The following is a 12,365-nucleotide window of genomic DNA, read 5'->3' on the forward strand; positions in this document are numbered from 1 at the left end:
TAAAAATCATTGTCCGTGCAGGTCTCTCCAACTCGAAGAAATCCATCCTAAACTAAATATGCTGCTCACGATGGTAGGGTGTTCTATGCTAAGGAATGCCTCTGTCTACCCAGGGCAACTCCCTTAGGCCAACCAGAACCCTCGACCTAGTGTCTCAGGCTTGCACTCCAAAGACTTTCGGCAACCGCGACCCTACAGCTGAACCCGGATGGTGGTTCGAAAAACAAAAATGAGTAGATCCTCGGTGGAGAGTTAACCTGCAAACAAAAAAATCATAAAAACTTTATTTGTGTTTTTATTTGTCCATGACTCTCGGTCGCAAATTATAGCGGCTTCTTCCAGGCAATTCTTGATCTTTAAATTAACAAATCAGGCTCAGTAGTGTTCAATCGATTCGAAGGAGGCACAGCTTCTTGTAAAAGATCGTCACTTTGTCTCTCAGAGTTCGTACCAATCAGACGAGCATCGCTGAATGGCAAAGATCGTGGAACAGTTTCTGTTTCAGAGTCTGGAAGTCCTTCCTGGACCCACTTATCGTACGATAAGGGCAAAGGTGCTCGCTTACAGTGTACACAGTGGATCCAGTTTTTCTTGCCTTGTACCCGAACTGCAGATGGTGTAGACAGGAGTACTTGAAAGGGTCCTGTCCAACGGGGCTCATCGTTCTTGTTCCGCTGGAAATTTTTGATGAAGACCCACAAACCAGGTTCAATAGCGTGGCCTGGATCTTCTGAAGCTTGTGGTAGGCTCTCATGCACCTGTTGGTGTATGACACGCAATTTTGTCATCAGTTTGCGCAAATAGTCAAGCAACACAGGGTACTCAATCTCACTAAATCTAGTTGGCCTTGGCACACCCCAAATATTAGCTGGGCGACCAAAGACAACTTCGTAAGGACTCAGTCCCATTTCCAAATGCACAGTCATTCTTGTGGACAAGAGCGCTAAAGGTAAAGCATCTGGCCACTGTAGACCAGTGCTCGCTTGGATTTTGGCTAACTTAAGCTTTAAGGTGCCATGATAGCTCTCGACTAAACCAGCTGATTGGGGGTGATTTGCAGCGTGGAACTTCTGCCGAATACCTAGTCCCGCACATGCTCGCTTCATGACTTGACCCACAAATTCACTCCCATTGTCACTCCAGATAATTCTCGGCATTCCAAACCTCGGGAAAAACTCTTTTATCAGAACTTTCGCTGTGGACAAGGCAGTATTGTCCTTAAGGGGATAAGCTTCAACCCATCTAGAAAAAGAGCAAACAACCACTAAAACATATTTCAAGTTGTTTCATCTCACCATATGGATAAAATCTAGCTGCAAAGCCTCAAACGGATACGTAGGAGGAGCAAAACGACCAGCTGGTGTTGGAGTTCCCTTACCAGGATTATACATCAAGCACACCATACAGTTTTTAACCAAATTCTCTGCACATTTTGGAATTCCCGCATTCTGCCAAACCGGAGCCAACAACTTACAAATCCCTTTCATGCTGATATGTGCCATTCCGTGAGCCATTGTAACAACCGGAAGCACATACGCGTTAGGCAACAACCATCTTTGATGTCAGACAAATCAGTCCAACAACCGTTCGAATCCAATCTACCCTTGCTTTCTCTCCATTCATTCAATTCTTTCTCTGTAGCTTCAGCTTGAATGGATTTCACACTCTCAATCGTATCTTCACACATACTCTTCTCTGGAACCCATCTCGCCGGACCCGCAACATACATTCGACTCATCACATTTCTCGCAGTTTCTTTTGCAACTTCATCTGCAAACGCATTTCCGCGACCAACATCACCTGTAACTTTCTTATGGGCACTACATTTCACAATCGCTACTTGTAATGGCAAAGTAAGTGATTCAAGAAGTTCATTCACCAACTGTCCATGCTGGATCTTCGTCCCATGCGAAGTCAAGAACCCACATTCACGCCACAAACGTCCAAAGCTATGAGCCACGCCAAAGGCATATTGGCTATCAGTATACACATTCACTCGTTTACCTTTCGCCAACACACATGCTCTCGTTAATGCAATCAGTTCTGCTGCTTGTGCTGAATTATGTGGAATACGTGCAGCTTCAACAATCGTATGCAAAGTCGTAACAGCATATGCCGCAGTCGTATCACCATTCGGCAACTTAAAGCACAAACCATCAACCCACAAAGTACCATCACACTCTGGAAGAGGAGTGTCCCTAAGGTCTACTCTCCCTTTTGTTTCTTCTTCAGTTCTCAGGAAACAGTCATGCTGTTTTTCACTATTATCTGTCTCAACTGAAATTGGCAACAACGTGGCTGGATTCAACGTGTTGCATCGTTTAATGTGCACATGACTCGCTAACAATGTCAACTCGTAACCCGACAACCGAGCACTAGTTAAATGCTGTGTCTTCGTACGGTTCAACAAGGTATCTACTGCATGTGGAACCATTACCACTAACGTGTTGTCCATAACTAAACCAGCAGACTGTCGAATTGAAACAGCCGCTGCCGCTGTGGCTCTCAAGCAACTCGACAACGCTCTAGCTACCGGATCTAAAGTCGAAGAAAAGTACGCACATGGGCGTTGCTTATCGCCAAACTGCTGAGTCAAGACTGACAATGCACATCCCTCTCTCTCGTGGACATACAATGTGAAAGGTTTACTGTAGTCGGGAGTAGCCAAGACAGGAGCCGAAGACAACGCATTGCGTAATTCAGAAAAACTCTTTTGACATTCGTCAGTCCAAGGAATAGGATTCAGAGTATCCTTAACAGTAAGAGCTATCAAAGGCTTCGCTAACAAAGAAAAATTAGGAATCCACTGTCTACAGTACGATGTAATACCCAAAAACGCACGTACTTCTCTCTGTGTCATAGGCATACTCATTTTCGCAATAGCTTGAATTCTTTCTGGGGTCAATTTCCTTCCCTCCTTCGATAAGAGGTGACCTAAGTAGGTTACTTCTTGTCGACAATATTGCAATTTGGAGAGAGAAACTTTGTGATGACAATCAGACAAGTGGCGTAGTAATGACAAAGTGGCTTCCCTACAAATCTTTTCAGTATCAGCGGCCACTTGCAAATCATCAACGTACTGAATAAGGGCTGCACCATCAGGTAAAACCAACAGATCAAGTTGTGTTTTCAAAGCTTAACTATAGATCGATGAACTCTCGCAATAGCCTTGAGGAGAGCGCTTAAAGCGGAAACTTCGTCCTCCTAAAGAGAATCCAAAGATATCCCTACTCTCTATGGCAATCGGCATGCTGAAGAAAGCATTCTTCAAGTCGATCACCGAAAACCATGTGGCTGTAGCCGGAATCAGAGTTAACAAGGCAGTGATATCAGGCACAACAGGAAATTGTGGAACAACAATCTTGTTCACTTCGCGAAGATCGATGACAAACCTATATACAGGAGGCTGTGAAGAATCAGTTCTCCTCAGAACAGGCAAAACTGCACTATTGCACACATTACCTCTCGTTTCCTCAATTACACCCTTGTCGATCAAATCATAAATAATCGCTAAAAGTGCACGCTCACCATCACTCGAGATTCGATACTGTGGAATGCGCGGTAACTTAGCATTCGCCTTTAGTGTCACAACATATGGGGAATTTCCAGTAGGCCTACATCATTCGGACCAGTAGCCACAATGAATCTGGTAAAGAAGACAATTCAGATGGAAGACTATCTTTCGATATATACATCGGAGAGATCACTCTCTCACCCAAAGTAAGATGAACTCCTGACGGAGAACAATACAGTGTCGCATACAATCTCTTCAATAAATCCAATCCCAACAGATTCTCATTACAACCTGTAGTCAAAAGAAGGGGTGCTTCGATCTTACACGGTCCAACAGAAAGAGACAATGGAGCAGAAATCGTATTCGTAACGGGGGCGCCAGAAAAACCTACAGACACATTATCAAAGCCAGACAAAGGTGCGCCAGGGAGTTTAGAGTGCATAATAGAACTCTTTGTAGCACCAGTATCTAGCAGAAAAGGTTCTGACACAACTGATGCAATCACTTCAACATAGGGTCCACTCTGATCTACTGGAACTGAAACAACTCCCTCTCTTTGTCCATGGCTGTCCTAACAATCATTACCATTTACTTCATCACCTTCAACATAGTAATCATCCATATAGTACTGTGCTGTCCTAGACGAACCTTGCTGCTGATCAAAACTATTCATCGAGTTCTGCGGAGGCAAAGGACGTACGTTCTGTCCGCGACCTCTATCTCTAGGCACTTGTTGAGCACCTCGACCTCGTACACTAGAAGCACGATTCATGCGCTGTAACAAAACCGGACAACTATTCTTGAAATGACCCTCTTCTTTGCAATACGCACACTGATTAGGCCCATACGGGAAACGCTGTTGAGAAGACTCGTTTCTTTGTGAGTTTCTCGAATATTGCTGAGGTTGCTGATAATCATGCTGACTATTAGTACGGGGTGGATAAGCTTGTTGTAGAAGAACTCTAGTCTTCAATTCCTTAGTCTTCTTATCCGGTTTCTCTTACTCATCTTTGCGCCTATTTTCATAGTACTGGGCCGTAGCTAAAATCTGTGCTGACGTGGAAACAGCCCAAGCACTCTTGGAATCCTTCAATTTAGTGCACAACTCGGGAAGCAAATTATGCACAAATTTGTCAACAAACAATCTATGGCCACCCTCGGTAGCCATATCCTGACCACTATGATCTACAAAAGTTTCTTCAAACCGCGTGAAGAAATCAGACACAGTCTCGTCTTTCTTCTGCTTACATGCAGACAACTTGTCCCAATTAACACGCACTTCTGGCATCAAAGTCTTCATGAAATTAATAATCCTACCAGGGAGTTGAGCAATTAGATCTTCAGGCTTAGCACCTCCAACTTGTCTATCATTCGCAGCAACAATTTTAACCCATGTATCACCCAATTCATTATCATGATCCGTATGTCGAATCACATTCCAGATAGGCTGTGGAACAACATTGCCAAACAACATGTCTATGTCTGCTAAATTCATGATGCACGAACCCACAGTTTGAGTGAGCTCTTTATAATATCCCGCCAGATTTTTGCGCGGATCAGGTAAAGTCTGCTTAATCGCTAACACTTCAACACGCTTCCAAGGAACATGAACCCATACTCACTGAAAATGCGCCGGCGCAGCTACAATACCCAACCCAGCATCGGCCTGAACTGCTTCTTTCCACACCGGAGGAACCTCACGCATCGGATATTGACGCGCTTTTCTCCTAACTGACGAATCAGGCTCAAACAATCGCTCGGAAGGAGCATTATTACCAAACGACAACAACGTCAACACCGCTCTCTCAATGTCGAGAAGACTCACAATCGTCCCTTTTGCAAACTCGGAACGCACTCGATATAATTCTTCAGGCGCTTTACCCACTTCGTCCATCCACTGTTCATGGAGGAACACACACATCATTTCAAAAACGTATCGTTGCTTTGGTGCTTTCCATTGTCGGAAAACATCCATAATACCTCCAAGATCATACTGGGAAGTGTACGTAACCCATCTACGTGCCATGTGATCCAAAACTACACGCTCATCTGTGTCAGGCAATTGACTACGTGATTGTCTATCCTCATGCACTGGAGACATACCCAATTGTTACAACAAAGGAGTCAGAAAGCCAGAAAAAGCAGCAGTCATTCCCTGCCTAGTAGAAGGAGAAGATGGAAGAATAAGGGAAGACGGAACAATAGTAGAAGAATCCAGAGTCGGAACAGAAGGAGTATTAGAAACAGGCGTAGGAGTAGCAGACAAAGGGGAAGGCAAAGTTGGCGGCCCCTGAGGAGGCTGCGCCAAAGGAACAGTAGCCAACGGAAGAGTCAAGTCAAGTCAAGTCAGAGAATTTATATAGCGCACTACATACCCAGAGGGTCTCAAGGCGCTTAGAGAGGGGAGGAGGATTACTTGTCAAATATCCACGTTTTAAGTTGCTTTCTGAATGCTAGGTGGTTCTGGGTAAGGCGAAGGTAAGCGGGGAGTGAGTTCCATGTTTTAGCAGCCAGGTATGAGAAGGATCTGCCTCCCATGGTGGTCTTGTTGATGCGAGGTACAGTGGCGAGGGCTTGGTTGGAGGAGCGCAGTTGGCGGGAGGGGGTGTAGAAGGACAGTCGTGAGTTGAGGCATTCTGGTCCGATGTCATAGAGTGACTTGTGTGCGTGGGTTAGTAGTCGGAAAGTGATTCTCTTATTGACGGGTAGCCAGTGGAGGTCTTTCAGGTGACTAGAGATGTGTTCGTTGCGCGGGATGTCCAATATGATCCTGGCTGAGGCGTTTTGGATTCGTTGGAGTTTCTTTTGGAGTTTAGCGGTAGTACCTGCGTAGGGGGTGTTTCCGTAGTCCAGTCGGCTCGTGACCAGAGCATGGGTGACTGTTTTCCTTGTTTCGGTGGGGATCCAGCGAAATGTTTTTTTGAGCATGCGAAGAATGTTGAAGCAGGAAGAGGATACGGCGCTGACTTGTCTGTCCATTGAGAGTGAAGAATCCAGGATGACGCCTAGGTTCCGTGCGTGGTCTGTCGGGATGGGTGCTTTTCCTAGGGCTTCCGGCCACCAAGAGTCGTCCCATGCAGAGGGGGATGTACCTAGGATGAGGACTTCTGTTTTGTCTGAGTTCAGTTTCAGACGGCTTTGTTTCATCCATTCGGCAACTTCTTTCATTCCTTCGTGTAGGTTAGTTTTGGCGGTGCTGGGGTCATTGGTGAGAGAAAGGATTAGTTGAGTGTCATCCGCGTAAGAGGTTGTGTTGGCGGGCGATGGTCGCGAGGGGGCTCATGTATACGTTGAATAGGGTGGGGCTGAGTGAGGATCCTTGTGGAACACCACAGATGACTTCAGTGGCCTCGGACTTGAATGGTGGAAGGCGGACTCTCTGAGTTCTTCCGGTGAGGAACGAGGTGATCCATTCAAGTGCTTTTCCTTGTATTCCGATGTTGTTGAGGCGTTGTAGAAGGGTGCTGTGGCAGACTGTGTCGAATGCTGCAGAGAGGTCGAGGAGGATGAGGGCGACTGTGTCTCCATTGTCCAGTAGAGTTCGAATGTCGTCTGTTGCTGCGATGAGGGCGGTCTCAGTGCTGTGTTTTGCTCGGAAGCCAGATTGTGAGGAGTCGAGGGATTTGTTGGCTTCGAGGAAAGCGGCGAGCTGGTTGTTGACAGCTTTCTCGATGACTTTGGCCGGGAATGGAAGGAGCGAGATGGGGCGGTAATTTTTGAGTTCGGTGGGGTCCGCTGTGGGTTTTTTCAGCAGGGCGGTGAGTTCAGCGTGTTTCCAGTCTTCCGGGAAGGTGGCGGAGTTGAAGGAGCAGTTGATGACGTCTCGGAGGTGCGGAGCTATGACGGAGTCTGCTTTGTTGAAGATGTGGTGAGGGCAAGGGTCTGTGGGGGATCCTGAGTGGATGGAATTCATCAGGCGGATTGTGTCCTCAGTGGAGATTAGGATCCAGACGTTAAGGGTGTTCACGGGGGGAGAATGTTCAGCAGATGGTTGGGTGGGTTGGTCTCCTGGTTGGTTGTCGAAGCTGTTGTGGATGTCTGCAATCTTGTTGTGGAAGAATGAGGCTAGGGAGTTGCAGAGGGCTTGAGAGGGGGTGATGTCGTTGGAGTTGGCCGAGGGATTGGAAAATTCCTTGACGTTGTTGTCAAGTCGATCCTTGAATGCTGTTTTCTTGGCCTTTCGGATCAGTTGGTGGTGAATGCGGGTGGCGTTTTTGAAGGTGTCCTTGGTGCTAGTGGTTGGGTCTTTTTTCCAGGTCTTTTCAAGGGAGCGGCAGAGTTTCTTGGACTTCTTAAGGTCATCGTTGAACCATGAGGCCTTCTTGCTGCCAGGTTTGCTTTGACGTTTTTTCAGTGGTGCTAGGGTGTCGGCGGTGTTGGATAGCCATAGGGTGAGGTTGGCGGCGGCTTGGTTTGGGTTAGAAGAGTGGGCTGGGGTGTTTAGAAGAAGTGATGCGGAGATTTGGTCGGTGGTGATTTTGTTCCAGTTTCTTTGCAGAGTTGGTTGGAGGTGGTTGGTGGGTTTCGGCTTGTTGTAGGTAAAGTGGACGCAGCTGTGGTCAGTGCAGAGGAGCTCCGTAGTGTGGCTGAAGGAGACATGTTTGCTGGAGGTGAAGATGGGGTCGAGTGTGTGACCTGCGATGTGGGTGGGGGAAGTGACCAGTTGTTTAAGTCCGAGGTTGGCGAGGTTGTCCAAGAGGGTGGTGGTGTTGCGGTCGTTGTTCTTTTCAAGGTGAAAGTTGAGGTCTCCCAGAAGGATGTAATCTTTGGAGGGGAGCGCGTGTGGAGTGATGAAGTCCGTGATGTCTTCACTGAATTTTGCGCGGGGTCCTGGTGGTCTGTAGAGGAGGGTGCCTCTGAGTGTGGTCTTGGGAGCTGGCTGTGGAGGAATTACGGGTGGCACAACAATCGGATGTTGCACAGCCACAACTGGTGGCGGTGGTGCCGTAGCACTCTGTGCATAAGGGGGTGGCGAACTCAATAGATGCGACATCAAAGGATCTTTCGCAAGATCTTTCTTTTCTTCCTGCTCATTAGGCGGCAAAACTGGGTAGCATCTATCTACCGCTAACTTCTTCGCCCTAAGCATCTGTTCGCTCTCTCGCTCTTCCTCATTATCCCTAAACGCAACAGCAGCTTGTACCATGGACATAGCTCGTTCTCGTTTATTCTTCTTCGCTAATTTAATTTCTTTCTGATTGGCTTCTTTGAGCCATATGCGGAAAGAGTCAAACATTGCCAGCCGGGCTTTCTTCTTGAACAGCTTCGCTTCGAGATTATCTAAAATCTCACTTTCAAAACTACCGTAACGGGGCCACTGTAGGACACCGTCTTTTCCTGTATACTTTACCCAGATCTCATTATAACTAATAGGACCTACACCATGCTTTACGTATAATTCATATGTAGGAATTCCAATTGGAGGAACCGGACACAAATCCTCTAACCGGGAATCCTTAGAACAACCACAACCAAATATCCTTCCAAGTCTGCTAAGACCAGGCATCTTGCTCACTAGTCTAGCTTCAAACAACAAGGGAAATCTCAAAACGATAGTCTCACGAATACACGAGTCCCTTGGCTTTGGGGCCTGCAGGTACCAAATCAGAGCGATCCACTAAAGGGATACCAAAAACAAACTAAGGACTAGGAGACGCTCCACTCATACTTAACTGAAATGTCAATGGCGTCACCAGAAGACCCGTCAATCGTCTCGCTCTACAAACGTCTAAGGCTCCAAGGCAAGGCGACAGTCAGGGCAGCAGTCCTTCGTAGCCGTCGGAAAGCGGGAAACCTGCAGCAAAGACTTTCGGACCACGCCGACATACAGGGGTCGATGAAGTGGTTGGCCTTCCTCCAGAATTTTCCACGAAGCTCCTCACTATCATCGGGCTTGGACCGGTACCGCTGAAGTCGCCCTACGATGGGCGCCAACTGAAGGACCGGGTTTTAGAACCCAGCGGCGTCAGGGAGAACGCCTGATGCCTTCGAGTTCCCCTGCCTTGGCAAACAGAGACACGGGATACTTCTTGATGACATCAAAGACCAAAGTTTATTTGCTGCAACCAGGAACAGAGATCTACAAAGCACACACGGGTGTTTTGCTAGAGACTGCACAAATTCAATGAGCGGAGCATGGTCTTTTATGCCAAAAATCAAGCCTCAGGCAACGTTCAAAATTAGCATTGGGTTCATACAAACTGACCAATGACAGTGTGACAATTTAAAAGTAGCGTATGAGTACAATCCCACTTTCCGTTGTCCGGCCCACCAGAAATGACCAAGCACATTCCATTATCCTGCTCAGTCAGGCCGGACAAACCCATCATAAAACCCTCAACCCAAATCAGTGATTATGTTGTAAAGGAAGGAACAGAAACAGATTGGAAGCAAGATAGAAAGGTGGGAGAAGTGTACTATAAACTCGGGCATGTCCTAACCTTTGATCTTTATCTGACCAGCTGCTTAACAAGGAACTGGCTCAGCGAGGTCAGCCTCGGGCAAGGAGTCAGTTCGGCCAGGTCATTCAGAAGTCAGCTAAGGCATACGTGTGTCAAGGACTCGTTCGGCCGCAGTCATCGGCCTATGTGAGGGCAACCACTCAAAATGGCTGCATACACAAAATGGAACCCGAAGGTTCAAACGGAATCCCCGAATACGTAGTGTTCTTATAGATCGATTCATGCGAAAACACTCGTACACGCTACACTCGCCATTTGCGGTCTGCTGACACCAAAATCGTCTATTTCGGACGACCTTTATTGAACGGGTTCGGAACCACCGAACCAGACCCACACACTCACGGAACTACAAATGCACATGCTTTGCTTTCCCTATGCCGACCATCCACCCACCCAACCCCTGACCCCCCACCCCCTCCGCCCCTTGTTGGCATCAGTGTCGCCCTCAGTCACACCACAGACCATATGTTTTGGGCCCAGGGAAAATGTTTGTGAGCCATGAAATAGTAAATACATTGGCAACTACAAAACAGTTTTAAGCAGCATCATCATGGGGTATGCAACAAACAAATATCCTTGGGCTTTAAGAAATTAAACTATTTACAGCTTCTATTAGAAAGGAAAATGGGATGTTCACCTCTCGAGCATTTTGACAACAAAATAGAAAAGTCATAATACAAGTGATTTCAGTTGTATAGAAAGGAGTACCTTGTACTCTGATATATATAGCCCAATATTGGCTACTACACTTTGTTAGGCAATTGCAATACACCGATAGATAGGTCCATGAGCGGATGGTGGAACAAGGCCTTTATATGGATGTATGACGGTACCACGCGTACTATTACAACGCGTACCGTTACAACGCTACTTTTACCACGCAAGTCGTTACAACGACTTGCGTGGAGGGGCGCTGGATAGTAAATTATTTAATTTACTATTCCAACTCCAGTCCCCGTGGACTCTAGGGAAAGGAGTTGGATAGTAAATTAAAGTATTTACTATCCTGGAGCGCCCCCCAGCGCATTTCGTTGTAGTGACCTGCGTGGTAAAAGTAGCGTGCTAACGGTACCGCGTTGTAAAAAATGCGTGGTAACCGTTGCACACCCCTTTATATGGTTATGAAAATTCAACTCATTTGCAAATATCTTTTTTCAGGATTGACTGGAAACAGTTTTACGTTTCGAGCAAGCTAATGCACTCCAAACAGACAGGCTAAAAATCAGCCCCTTCAGCCACTGGTTATAACAAGTAATATTCACAGTAGGGATAGGTCTTGCAAAGTGGCCGGAGCAGATGACTCCGGAGTGCGGGGCTCATGGTTCGAACCCCGGTGGCAGCTCAGTTCAACTTCATATGACTCGGGGCAATAGCTCATTTAATCTCCCTGACGGCCCCCAGTGCCTGGATACCCTTAGGGGTGATAAACTCACACTTTACAAATGTGTAATTATTATTAAATTATTATCATATTTATCAGCCCCCAATTTACTGTAAATGACAACCACGACACATGAAGTTTAGATATTGTACCTACTATTTAGAGCTCTGCTATTTTCAGGTGTGCTGTGGGTTGAAAAAGATCTGTGCTCTTAAAGCAATATTGTTTTGGCAGAAACTACTGTATTTAGTTACTGCAAAACTTTGATTGCATTTAAGAAGCAAGATTGCAGTAGGTAAATATGGTGGCATGATCAGCCCCAATGCATTCCCAGACATTTCAGTATCCTGCTCTCTCCAATTCAAGGTATCATTTTGCGTATCAGAGGTTTCCCTTGGGTACATGGAAGGAGATTCTTTTGATGAGATATAGGGGTCTGCTGTTGTGGAGGCATTTGTAGGCGTGGGTGAGTAACTTGAAGGTTACTCTCTTTCTCGACGGGGAACCAGTGGAGGTGTCGCAGGTTTTGGGTGTTGGGTGATATGTTTATGTCGAGGGATGCCAGGGACAAGTCTGGCTGCAGTGTTCTGTATGGTCTGGCTGCAGTGTTCTGTATGGTCTGGAGCTTGCGGAGCAGGGATTTATTGATTCCAGCATAGGGGTGGTTCCATAGTCCAGTCTGCTGGTTATGAGTGTGTGGTTGACAGTCTTTCTGGATTCAGGGGGGATCCATTTGAAAGTCTAGTTAAGGATTGGGGTGTTGAAACAGGTAGGGGCAACAGCGTTGATCTGTCAGTTCATAGTGAGAGAGGTGTTGAGTATGGAGCTGAGGTTCCGGGTGTGGTCTGTGGGGATGGGGTGGGCTGCAGAGGGTGGTGCGCCACCAGGTGTTGTCCCATGCAGAGGGAGAGGGTCCGAGGACGAGGACTTCTGTTTTCTCTGAGTTGAGCTTTAGGCAGCTGTTGCTTATCCAGGATGCAACGTCCTTCATTCCTTCCTGGAAGCTGAG

The sequence above is a fragment of the Lissotriton vulgaris genome, chromosome 2_2, assembly GCF_964263255.1.
Source record: "Lissotriton vulgaris chromosome 2_2, aLisVul1.2, whole genome shotgun sequence".
Classification (NCBI taxonomy): domain Eukaryota; kingdom Metazoa; phylum Chordata; class Amphibia; order Caudata; family Salamandridae; genus Lissotriton; species Lissotriton vulgaris.